Below are 13,680 nucleotides of genomic sequence, written 5' to 3' on the forward strand. Positions count from 1 at the left end.
CATGTGATCAACGAGAATGGTATCCATGTCGATCCCGGTAAGGTAGAGGCCATCAAAAACTGGGAAGCACCTAAGACTCCGACTGAGGTGCGGCAATTCCTAGGACTGGCCGGCTACTACCGGCGTTTCATCGAGGGATTTTCAAAGATTGCTCAACCCCTCACCGCTTTGACTCACAAGGGTACTAAGTACAATTGGGGTGACGCGCAAGAATCCGCTTTTCAACTGTTGAAAACCAAACTTTGTAGCGCCCCTATTCTAGCCCTCCCCGAGGGAACGGAAATTTCTAGGTACACTGTGACGCATCGATACAAGGTATTGGTTGTGTACTGATGCAACTCGAGAAGGTTATAGCCTACGCCTCTCGACAACTACAGGTTCACGAGAAGAACTACACGACCCATGATTTGGAACTTGGAGCTGTGGTGTTCGCTCTTAAGATATGGAGGCATTACTTGTACGGTACCAAGTTTACCATTTACACCGACCACAAGAGTCTCTAACATATCTACGATCAGAAGGAGCTGAACATGCGACAGCCCCGTTGGGTCGAGCTGCTCAAAGATTACGATTGTGCCATCAAGTACCACCCTGGCAAGGCCAATGTGGTGGCCGACGCCCTCAGCAGAAAAGAAACAGATAAACCCAGACGAGTGCGAGCATTGCAACTCAGGATTCATGCCAACTTGCCCGATCAGATTCGCGATGCGCAACTTGAAGCTTTGAAAGATGACAATCTTCCGTTGGAACTCATGCGGGGCATGAACAAGCAACTTGAAACCAGATCGGACGGGGTCCGATATTTTGAGAACCGAATTTGGGTTCCACGATACGAAGAGTTGAGGACTCTAGTGATGGACGAAGCTCACAAGTCCCGATATTCTATCCACCCTGGCTCAGATAAAATGTATCATGATTTAAAGGTACTTTACTGGTGGCCGAACATGAAAGCCGACATTGCCACCTACGTGAGTAGATGCTTGACTTGTGCCAGAGTCAAGATAGAATACCAGAAACCATCTGGCCTACTGCAACAACCGGAACTCCCAATGTGGAAATGGGAACACATCTCAATGGATTTTATTACGGGTTTACCTAAGACACCGACGGGATGCGATACCATCTGGGTGATCGTTGACCGGTTGACTAAGTCTGCACACTTCCTAGCGATTAAGGAATCGGACAAAATGTAAAAACTGACTCGCGTCTACATGAAGGAAGGTGTCTAGACACGGAGTGCCTGTCTCAATCATTTCTGATCGAGATTCACGTTTTACTTCGCACTTTTGGAAGTCGCTGCAAAGCGCACTAGGCACCCGTCTTGATATGAGCACAGCATACCATCCTCAGACGGATGGGCAAAGTGAACGAACTATTCAGACCCTGGAGGATATGTTGCGTGCCTGCGTATTGGATTTTGGAAAAAGTTGGGAACCCCACTTACCCTTGGTAGAGTTTTCGTATAATAACAGCTACCACGCAAGTATTAAAGCAGCGCCGTTTGAAGCGCTGTACGGACGGAAGTGTCGATCACCACTCTGTTGGGCGGAGGTGGGTGACAGCCAAATCACTGGTCCAGAACTGGTACTCGAAACTTCGGAAAAGATTGTTCAAATCCGAAATCGCATGGCAGCAGCACGAGATCGCCAAAAGAGTTACGCCGACAAGCGCCGAAAACCCCTCGAATTTCAAGTGAACGATCGAGTGTTACTCAAAGTCTCACCTTGGAAAGGTGTGGTTCGCTTTGGGAAGCGAAACAAACTCAACCCACGATATGTTGGTCCTTACCGGATAACTGAGCGCGTTGGTCCAGTGGCGTACCGACTGGACCTGCCAACGAAACTCAGTGGCGTACACAATGTATTCCACGTGTCCAATTTGAAGAAATGCCTGTCTGATGAAACCCAAGTAGTCCCTTTGGAGGAACTGCAAGTTGATGAACAGCTACGCTTCATTGAAGAACCAGTCGAAGTTTTGGATTGGGAAACCAAAACACTCAAGCACAGCAAGATTCCAATCGTTAGGGTTTGATGGAACTCGAGACGTGGACCGGAGTTCACGTGGGAACGCGAGGATCAAATGATGAAAAAGTATCCTCACCTTTTTGAAGGGCTAACCAAACACAGAAAACCGCGAAACCCGGCAAACCGTCAGACATCACCGGAGGTATGAATTAAATTTCGGGACGAAATTTCTCTCTACTAGGGGATGATATGACAAACTGAAAATTTTTCTTACTTTTTCAGACACTCATCACGACTTAACTCAAATTTTCGGGACGAAAATTCTTTAACATGGGAATGATGTGACAATCGTCAATTTCAGGTTAACTCCGTTAACTCAACTCCGTCAATTCAAACTTAAGATCACTAAATCTATAACGCACACTTCATTACATTTAAACTAGGGTTTAAATAACGCTTAACACTTACTACATGTGTAGTCTTTCGGGATTTGCACCGAAACGCAAACGAGTTGACGCAAACGATTGATGAATAAACGAAAAACGTCAAAACAGTAATTATGTGATAATTATGTGTTAGACTTATGTGTTACGTGATAACATGGTTATGAACATTAACTCAAGATGTAAACTAGTTAGTTAAGTTAGAAAAACAACAATTGAAAGTAGAGGGACTTGAGTGTAACTTGTATGTTTATAAATATAGCCTTAATAACTTAACCCTAACTTATTATCATAACCCCACAAGCTCCGATCGGCCTCTTCCTCCTTGCTCCCTTGGTTGCCGTCCACTATACACACACATACAACCCTCAATTCAAGCTTTTGATTGAAGAACTAGGTGCTAGATAGGTATAATTGATCATCCTTTACATCCTTGTTACTTGATTTTGATGTTTAATGGGTTAATTGAAAACCCTAGCTTGACCGATTTCATGTATGCATAGTTAATATGATTTGTTGTTGATTGGATAATGAATTGATAAGTAGAATTGATATTGTAACATGTTGATTGTTGTGTCTTTGATTTGAGTTCAAACAAAAAAACCCTAATCTTGTATGTAATGTGTAATTGATGTGCATGGATGGTGTTTATGGAGTCTAGAGGGTTATATGAATGCATGATAGTTCATAGATTGTTAATATGTTGAGTTTGGATACAAACAGTTTCTGGACAGAATGTGTTATTGATGTTTAGTGACTGTAACGAAGTGTAAAGTTGAAAATTGGTTGAGGTTATTGGTACTACAGTAAACTAGGTTGAGTCTAGTTTCTATAGAGTATAAATTTGTAATTTTTGGACAAGTAAAGGTTAACTTTTATGATTTTACAAAAACATTGTGCAAAGCTGAGCTGTTAGACCTGCTGTTAGGTTGTGTTGTAAATGTTATATCTCATGAACTACGAGACCAATTGGGTTGGTTCCACTTCTGGAAGTTGACTTATTGAGTTATGAACTTAACCCAATTGGTCTTGCATTTATTGGATTTTTCGTTTAACGGAAATTGCAAATAACATTCTGTTGCGCATGAATTTGACTGTTATGAGTTTGCTGTAATGATTTGATGATTGTGAGAAAACTATGTGGAATAAAAATATAATTAAATATGTTCTGGAAACCTAAGACATATGTGCTTCTGTGATGGTTTTTGGTAAATTAATTGAGATGCTATGATCGGTGAAATAGTACAATCTTTCTAGTAGGATTTCTGTCTCGGTGAAACTAGCTGCTGAGTTGTGTAAAAATGCATGAAACATGATACTTGCTATATAATTGTTTTGTTTTGACCAAAATACCCTTGCGGGGAATAATGGCTAATTGATTGCCATGATTTGACCAAATTGCCCTCATGGGGAATAATGGCTAGTTAATTGTTATTTGTTGACCAAAATGCCCTTACGGGGAATAATTGATAGTGAGGTACTTTATGAATATATGACATGTATATGATTGCTTACACATGTAATGTGTCACAAATACGCTGGTTAAAGTCACACACAATTCATAAACGAAACACGAAACATGTTATGTGCTTAGGTATTATGTGCCGGGTCTAGAGACTCGATAATATTCCGACACTTAGAAAAATCTCTTTGTTGTTTTAGAACGCTAGAGAGAGTTTTTCTGTGACGCGCATCTTGGTGATTTAATTTGGGAAATTCTTCGCAAACAGTGAGTTTCACTTTCCCCTTTTTAAACTGTTTTCAAACGCTTTTCACTTGGGGGAGATAACATACTCCACAACGCATTTAAGATTTTGTTATAAATTATATATCACTTGTAAAGGCTAAGTGGCAAACGAAACATTTGAAGTCCTACACATCGAACCGGTTAATATTTTGAATAGCGAGTCACTGTTGAGTAGTACTACTGGGTTTGACAAACCCCACCCAACGCTAAACTCGACTGGAGGTCGAGCGGGTGTAATTTTGGCTAACACGTACCATGGTCTGGATGACCTGGTGACAAGGCACTTAATAAACGAGTCAGCTTCGGTGTCGAACACTTAGTAATACTTGTTGTATAGACTAGCTACCTATCGATATATAATTAACATAACACTATCTGGTAACGCAAAACGCTGTAACGCAAAACGCTGTAACGCTGTAACGCACAACGCTGAACGCAAACGCTGAACGCTTTATTTTTATTTAAACCTGTGAACTCACCAACCTTGTGTTGACACTTTTAGTATGTTATTCTCAGGTAGCCGAGGCGGGCGCGCGGTTTAGGAATATGCATTGCTTGATAAACTTTTAACTATGCAAACTTACTTTTAACTGTTATCATTGGTTTTAAATCGTCCTGCGTGACGTAACATTGTTTCTATGGTTTTACGCTTCCGCACTTATTTTCATTTAAACGTTTTTATGGTTTGATTATAACTGATGATTCCGATCCTGTTAGTTCACACCCTCTGACGGTAAAACTCCGTTAGTGGATTTTGAGGGTGTGACAAATATTTATTTATGAAAAATAGAAAATGCTTCAAAAATAATATTATGCTCTATCTTAGAGGGAGTCGGATAATTAAAAAAACTTTGTTATAAAAGTTTGAGAAATTTATCCGACCTCTGGAAAATGATAAAAAAAATTATCTCTAACGATTCTAGCATATGAAATTAGTAGATTACAAGCCAACAAGATCATTGTTTGATGTGCAAATAGGCTTGACAAATGAGTAAGTGTCAGGATGATACAAACTTAATTCCCACCTATGCTAGTGGTTACACATTCATGAAGTGGTTGCCAACTCCAATAAAAATCATATCAATGAAGGCAGAAACATAAATAACATGTCATACCCACTCTCTTTACATGATCACATTTGTCTTATGTTTATAAGCTTCAATTTTTATATTGTTGTATCAAGAAAAGAGTCAGAAAAGAAAACGGGGAAAAAGTCTGAAAAGAAAAGAAAAAGAAAACTCAAAAGGATGTTAGTCTTAGAATTTTTGTCTTCTAATTTATTTATTTCTTTCTTTATTTTGATTCAAGCCTTGGACTTTCTCCATTTGTATTTGTACAAGATCTGATTGTTAAAAACCTGAATCTTCTGCTTTGTTTTAATTACTTTTTTTTGTTCAAGTATTGGACTTTCTCTGTGCGATAATATGGTATTATCCGACTTGATTGTTAAAACCACGAACTTCTTCTATATTTTAATATTTCTAGATAGGGTCAAGTATCCAAAATAAAAGTGTCAACGTGTTAATAAGCATACGGTGATCAAATAAGAAATGATCAAGTCAAGTTCAGGCAATACGTGTCACACCCCAAAAACTTTAATCAAGGCAGCGGAAGACTTTAACTAAGTCATTCGGGTTGTGACTGATGCCGATAGCCAATCGTAATAAATCAAAATATTTAATAATAAAAGCCTGACTTTTTATATTAAAAAAAAGTATTGTTTTATTACATGATCAAAGTTGACACGTGCTATATGCACGGTTTATTTACATGCCCAGTTTCCTATTTTTTTTTTCAAACACTCCCAACTCTTTTTCCATGTCTCCTCGAAGCAATCACTTACCTGAAAAACATATTAAAATATACGTTAACACAAATGTTGATGTGTTCTCTTTATTCGAAACTAATATATATTTACTTATATACATATATATATATATATATATATATATATATATATATATATATATTATGATGGCAAACGAATATTCAATATAACTTATCATGAAAATCATGATAAACAACACTATATCAATTTATCGAGAAACGTAGTAAACGAATACTTTCAAATCGTACCATAAAATGGTTCAACAACCATTCTTGTCATAATTTATTACCATAAGCAACGATAGTATTCTTTCCTTACCGTTATTTTAACATGGTAGATTAATCTTTAAAATTCATAATAATCGAATTTGTCATAAAAACGTAGCATTCTATCTTTTAAACAAATCGTATTGTTGTAGACTAGCAATGAATACAAAAAGTGTATAACTATCGAAATTGAAAACTCGAAGCATACCATACTCAAAATATTCTTACTTTTAACCCAACGCGATTGGAAGTGGGGGGCGTCACCCCGATAGATCTACCAAAATTTTTGTGCCCTTATTAATTCGATTAACGATTATTTAACCAATTTTTGACTCAACCAACTTTTTACACGGTTTGTAAAATAAAATACTTTTTAAAAACTTCAATAAAATCGATAAAAGAATATGTTTTTCCCCCCAAACACACAATAAAAACATTTTATTTAAAAACGAGGGGGGTTTTAAACAAACTCACTGTCGAAGATTTTCGTCCGAAATCACGTGTCCAATATTAGTACACGTTTGTTAATAAAAGTTGGTTTGAGTTTTAATTTGTTAAAATATTTTATTTATCTTAGTCTAATGACCACACAAGCACACAAACAAATAATTTCCTATCTAACAAGTTAACAGGTAAGTATACTTCGGGTTTTGTTAACTATTATCTAAATAACTAAATTAATTAATAAATAAAGTAAATATGATAAAATATTAAAGTTTCAGTTGCTGGAAAATATATAATTATTATTTTTAATAGATTTTGTCGGTTTAAAAACGAACCTTTCAACTTTTCATATAAAATATTACCTTTAAATCTATGAAAACACTTGTTACATATATATTAGTTAAGTTTTAGTAGTTATTTTACAAAAATATGTTGTTTTTCATTTTAGTTATGATATTTTCTTAAAATAGCAATTTTTAACGTTTTCGTGTTAGGTTTTCATGACACGAACCGTTTAGGACCAAGTTTTGTTATCTTGTCCACTTTTCATATATTAACTTATGTCATATATGAGTATTTTACAACTTTAGGGGATGTTCTAAAACAGCCCCTAATCATTGTTTCGGTTTGCGTTCAAAATCCGATTTTTCCATCGTTAAAGTTACCGACAAGTAAAATAAACTAAATAAGTCCACAACAATTATCTTATGAACTAAATATACATATTATAACATATAATTTACTATTATCTCCATATTTGATCACATAGTTTCATATAACATATTTCAATCATTTTAGACTCCTAATTCATAATTTAAGTTTACTAATAATGGTAATAATCATCTTAGCAAAATATAATATAACAAACATCATTATAACATCCAAAAGTTCAGATCTTTATCATCGTCATGGTCTCTATAATAAGCCAAACTTATAATTTTCAAATATATTCCTTATTCCTTTTTAGAATGTTCTAACAAGCATGCCTAATCATGTATGTTTATTTTAAATCAAATCACCAAGTCATATGATCATTTCTATCATCATCACATCATCAAATCATATCATCTTATATGCACAAGTTCAAGTTTTACATCATTAACAAATCAACTTATGAATTTTCTAAGTGTTCAATCAACAAAGTTTCCTATTATAGCAACTTTTAATTTTTAATAATTCTATCTAATCCAAGCTTACAATTATAATCAAGTATAATTCTTGTTTATCTCATTTAACTAGTTTGACTATGTGTCTTGTTAGCTTGTCGGTTTCCTTTGTTGTATGTTTGGTGTAGGTTCCCTGGACGGATCTGCACGGGATATCTAAATCTACACAGGTGCGGAATCCCTGCGTAGGTCGTTACAAGTGTAGAACACGAATCAAACAAACACACGATACGTATAAACAAACACACGTTATATTATAACCGAACACGTGATATAATCACTGAATACACGTCTCTCGACTCACTGAACAACTCGATAAACAACTCGATCAACTTTAAAACAAACCGTAACCTAGAAATATAAATACACGACAACTTCGCCTGGCATGTTCAGGCGAAGTTGTCCATAACTTCGCTTAACTAACAAGTTCGCCTAAACAGCGAACTTGTTAGTAACTTCGCTTAAGACATATAAAACATAATCAATCATTACAGACTCGATTACAGACACACGACTATGAACTACTGACATTATGCACCAACAGACTCCCCCTTGGCAGTAGCTTCATGTCTTGATCTTTAAGCACGTGTCTTGTAATCTTCAATCTCTTGTCTTCATGCATGTACTCCTTCTCTCACGCATACCGTGACTACTCGCTGATATTTCCTTGCTTCGTCTTTCCAAGCAGGAATATAAAATATCTTCTTTTCATTTAACACCTGCAGATCAGCTTTCGATAAATTAACAAGATGCATCGGATCATACACTCTTAGCACTTCTTGTTCGTCTTCGTCTTCCATCACGGCTTCAGCAGTCTGGCAATCAACATACCACCATTTAAGATTCTTCAACACATCTTGAGGCATAGTCTTCATTGGAACCTCCTTAATGCATCGGATCGGTTTGTACTTCATCACCATCCATGGCTTGCCATCTGCTCTCATTCCTCTTTCCTTATCTTCCACTAGCTTTCCCTTCTGTGGCTTTAATAACTCAAACTTCTTTTCTTTAATACTTTCTTTCCACACGATCTTCCCAATAACTCTCGCCATGTTGTCGTCGCTTCTATTAATCAACCCCAATCTAGCCAAATCCTTCATCTCACATTCAGGCAATGTATTGAGAGACCTAAACGTCCTCTTAAAGTACTGAATACCATCAAAACGTTTCACCACAAACAACTTTAACTGTTCATCATATAACCAACAGATAATGCCTTTCTTTGACTCAGCGTACCCTTTAATATTATAACTTTTCTTGAACATTGTAGGTACCACTGGCTTCTTCGTTTTGATAAACCAATGAGCATAGCCTTCCTTCCATCTAGGCTGCTCCTCCCATTCTGTATCATCACCTACTGTATCTTGACATACATCTGACTTTTCAACTTCAGGGATCTCGTGTTCAACATTCTCCTCAACTATTTCACCCTCTTCAACATCATCTTCAATCACTATTTTAGCACCAATCTTTTCAATCTCTTCGACTGGTAGAATATCATCTTCACACATAAACTCATCATCTAACATATCATCATCTAATTCCTTCAAGGCATCAATTACATCATCTCCCATCTCCTCGTCATCTACAATCACCACCTCATCACCACCAGAACAGCCAGCCTCACCTGCAGACTCCCCCTGAGCTGTGGGAGTCCCAAGAGCTTGAGTAGTTCTTGGCAACTCACCACCTGCACCTTTCGATGCATTGGGATCATCGTCTCTGTCGTTCTTCTTCTTTGTCCTGAGCTCGTCGCCTTTACAGCTCGTCTCCCCCTGAGATGCCAAGAACTCCTTCATAGCATCTATAATTTTTCCATGTTCAACCAAGAGGGACGACTGTAGTTGATTTTCTGCTACTAGGCGCTGAATAGCCTGGGTCTGGATAAGATTTATCCTTGATTGCTCAGCCACGACCCGTTCAAGTGCCGCTATTCTTTCCGAGTCTAATAAGGTTGCATCGAAATCGAACCTCATATGTGATAAATCTTGATCGAACTGAGGTGGGATTTCAAATGTAACCGGGACATCAGAAGTAGTTGTGGACGTAACCGCATGTGGTATCGTGACCGACAACCCTGCAGTGTGAACCACTGTCGACTCAATAACCTGTGCAACAACCTCCGACGGAGTAAGCGTTGGAGGCGGCAACGATACAATATCTGGAGTCGTCAGCTGGAGTGTGATAGACGGGAGGCCAACAGATGATGTTGTAGCCACCACGGGTACATTCGTGGCGCTTGAACTTGTAAATGGAAGTGAAGAAGGAATAAGAGTCATACCGGACAAGGCTGGTGGAGCAAAACGTACTATCCTTGAAGTCTCTCCAGCTCTTGAACCCATACCTGCCCATTCTCTTCTAGATCTGCGAATCAACTGCTGAACTTCTTCTTCATAGTCTGCCTCAATATCATCATCAGCAGTTCTCTTTCTTTTCCCAACCGTTCTTTCTTGTGTCACCATCATACGTCTTGCCTCATCCATTACATCATCAAGATCTGAGTCAGCCACCGTTGTAGCTGCCCTAGTCACTTCGACAGTTGAAACTCTTGCAGCCGAGACCTGAATCTCTTCTGCTGGATGCATACTATCCATGTCAAAGAATCCTTGGCCGCCAAAAGCAGCGTCAAGGTCTACTTCTTCTTCAGCTGACACAACAGGCGCAGCAGGTACAGCTTGAGGTGCTCCTGCCTGTTGGGGTCGAGGGTCTCTGAACTCGTCCCCATTAGCAGGAACATACTCCGGGTTGATTAAATACCCACACAGTGGAGTATGCCTAGGACGCAGTTCAGGCTTGCTCCTTGCGCTCGATGTCCTGCATTGAGCGAAGATACGTTTGCTCACACTTTCCACGTATCTGATAGGGCGACGTTGAGGCAACGTGGGAGCCACATGATTCAAGATCATTTGAAGAAATCTTGGATACATGAGGAATCTCTCACGTGCCATCGCCCTTCTCTGACGATCAATTTCATAGAAGACCATCTGACTAAAGCTATAGCGCTTATTATAAGTCAGAGCAGTCATCGCCGACTGCATGGTCGCACCCATCCCGTCAGTACCCGCCTTCCTCCCTGACATGCAGACAATCATTACGTGCATGAGGAAGCGCCACTGATCGAGTAGGAAACCCTTCCTTCTTTGTGTATCGCCCAACGGGCCCGAATAGCCCATTCGTAAAAACGCTCCATCTCGAAAAGGAGCCACAAAGTCCGTCGGGTCATCCCTGGTCTCATTCCCGAAACGTAAAGCCGCCCGGATTTGTTCAGAAGAGAACTGAACTTCTTGATTGTTGACGGTTGCTCGCATAACCGGGGGCTCGACGCGGCAGTCATATTCCACCGTCTGCCAGAAATCCTCAATGTTGGGCAAGGAAATCGGCAGAGTTGTTGTGACAGCGTGGAATATCCGCGAGCGAAGCAGGAATGTGATGATCTCGCGGAAATCATCGACACCACTCGCGTCTGGGTCTAAAGTAATATACATGTTGTGCCCAGGGAAGAACTGCCTTTGATTATCTCCTCCGTCATCGCCACCAGCACCTCCAGCACCAGCAACAGCAGCCATATATGCAACAAACGATCCAAGTTAGATAAACGTTAAGGCATAACACAAGTTCGCTTGTTACCATGAGCGAAGTTGTGATAAAATCTGTATAGGCGAAGTTAAAGTTGGGGCGAAGTTGGGAACAGCTTCGCTTCAACCTGAACTTCGTCTAATAACTATTAAGTAAAAAGGGTCCAGGCGAAGTTGATGATAACTTCGCCTCACCACAACATCGCCTCAGGCGAAGTTAAACCTCAGGCGAAGTTGCGGATAACTTCGCCTAAACCTTAAGTTCGCCTGAATCTGAAACGGCGACAGTAAGGAGATTCAAAGCCGAAAAAAAACTGATGTTTTAGGTTAGTTTGACGATTGAGGGGTCCGAAAAACATGATTTTAAAGCAATCTGGACGATCAGTTTGTTCATGACCACGTAAAGACAAGTTTTGAAATCGGGTTCAAAAGTCCGACGGTCCGAGGTATCGAAATGGTTCGACACGACCTTTGATAAACAAGAAAGAACATAGGTTATACGATATATCGACACCTCGAACCTTGAATCGTAACGGAATCTGAGAAAAAGATCAAGGAATCGGAAAGAACGACAAGTTCGCCGTAAAACTGATAAGTTCGCTGGAATTTCGGAAGATAAGTTCGCCGATATTTGAAAATAATGAAGAATGACCTTAAAAATTCCTTTATATAGGGGCGGAGTTATACAGGCGAAGTTGTGGATAACTTCGCCTAGGCGAAGTTATGAACAAGTTCGCCTGTTTAACAACTTCGCCTCTATTTACAAAATCAAACCTTATACTTTGAACATTTTGCAAAAAAACTTCCTTTAAAGAGTTAAAAGATGCAATCAAGACCAAGTAACCAGTTATAAAATCATAAAACTACCTAAGTACAAAAAACTGTTAAAAATTAAAGTACAAGGGATCAAATTTCAGTCTCGACAGGGACTACTACGTTTTAGAGAAGATCCGAACAGGAATCATACTAATTACGTAACTGTCACATAGATCCGTGTTTAGCTGTATTATGACATAAAGAAACAGGTTGTAGGCAGGTAAATAACTTAAGATGGTTTTCATCGTTTCTGTGATACGAGTTAGGTTCAATTATGCCTCAAAATTTAAGTGGGCAACAACTCAGAAATTATGATGCCTCCTATCTATTCTCAAAGCGTATTTGGCTTTCCCCAAGTCACCCCGAATTGATCTCAACCCATAGTGTCTGATTAAGTTTGGAAGTACTCTTCATCTGCTTCCCGTTCTCTTTCTTACTCCATGATTGAGAAGTCTTGACATTGTTACCTCTAGAATGTTTCAATAACTCATAAGTTTTTTTTTTTTTTTAAATAGTCATTTACATAGACTTCAGAGTAGTAAACAACTGCAAGTCCCGAATCTGGATCACTGCAGTTTCTTCACACACTATCTTTACGGGAATCAGAACACTTACGGGCTCGTGTATGACTGGGTAATCGCTTTTCTGCCTATCATTCGGAAAGATATATATGAAGACATGCAAAACTCTTAAGGAGTTTCCACGTAAAATCGAGTAGATTTAGTTTGTATCACATCTACTTTTACGCACCATAAAAAGCTACCATGACATACAATGACTGTTCTAAAGCCTTTTAAGCCTAATAACTTCACTAGTTAAGCACACAGAATCAGTATATCTATCATTTTCCAAGGTTGGATCAATTTTCTGTTAAACATAGCAAACGAACTTCTTACGAAGTAGTAGACTTGAAAAATAATTTCATTTCCCATAAAAAATTTTAACCTCAATCGCCCCAACCAAAACAAAGTCTTCAGGTAAACGGCTATCCCGAAGATCCAAAGGATCAGCTGGACCGACCACATACTAGTATGTGTCCTTCTAACTAAGTATGATTGACTAATTTTCAGCGAAATAATGAAAACTCATCATAAACCGCCCCGGTCACTTTCAGTCATCTGGTTAATGGCTATCCTCATATTCTACAAGTAGAAATGTGGACCAAACATATCCGAAGACAAGTCCTTCAAAAAATTTTAACATCAATCGCCCCGACCAAAACAAAGTCTTCAGGTAAACGGCTATCCCGAAGATCCAAAGGATCAGCTGGACCGACCACATACTAGTATGTGTCCTTCTAACTAAGTATGATTGACTAATTTTCAGCGAAATAATGAAAACTCATCATAAACCGCCCCGGTCACTTTCAGTCATCTGGTTAATGGCTATCCTCATATTCTACAAGTAGATATCGGTGTTACACACCACCTC

Source organism: Bidens hawaiensis, unplaced genomic scaffold (genome assembly GCF_021521415.1).
Source record: "Bidens hawaiensis isolate Kalapana, Puna unplaced genomic scaffold, B.hawaiensis_p1.1 tig00005306_1, whole genome shotgun sequence".
NCBI classification, from domain to species: Eukaryota; Viridiplantae; Streptophyta; class Magnoliopsida; order Asterales; family Asteraceae; genus Bidens; species Bidens hawaiensis.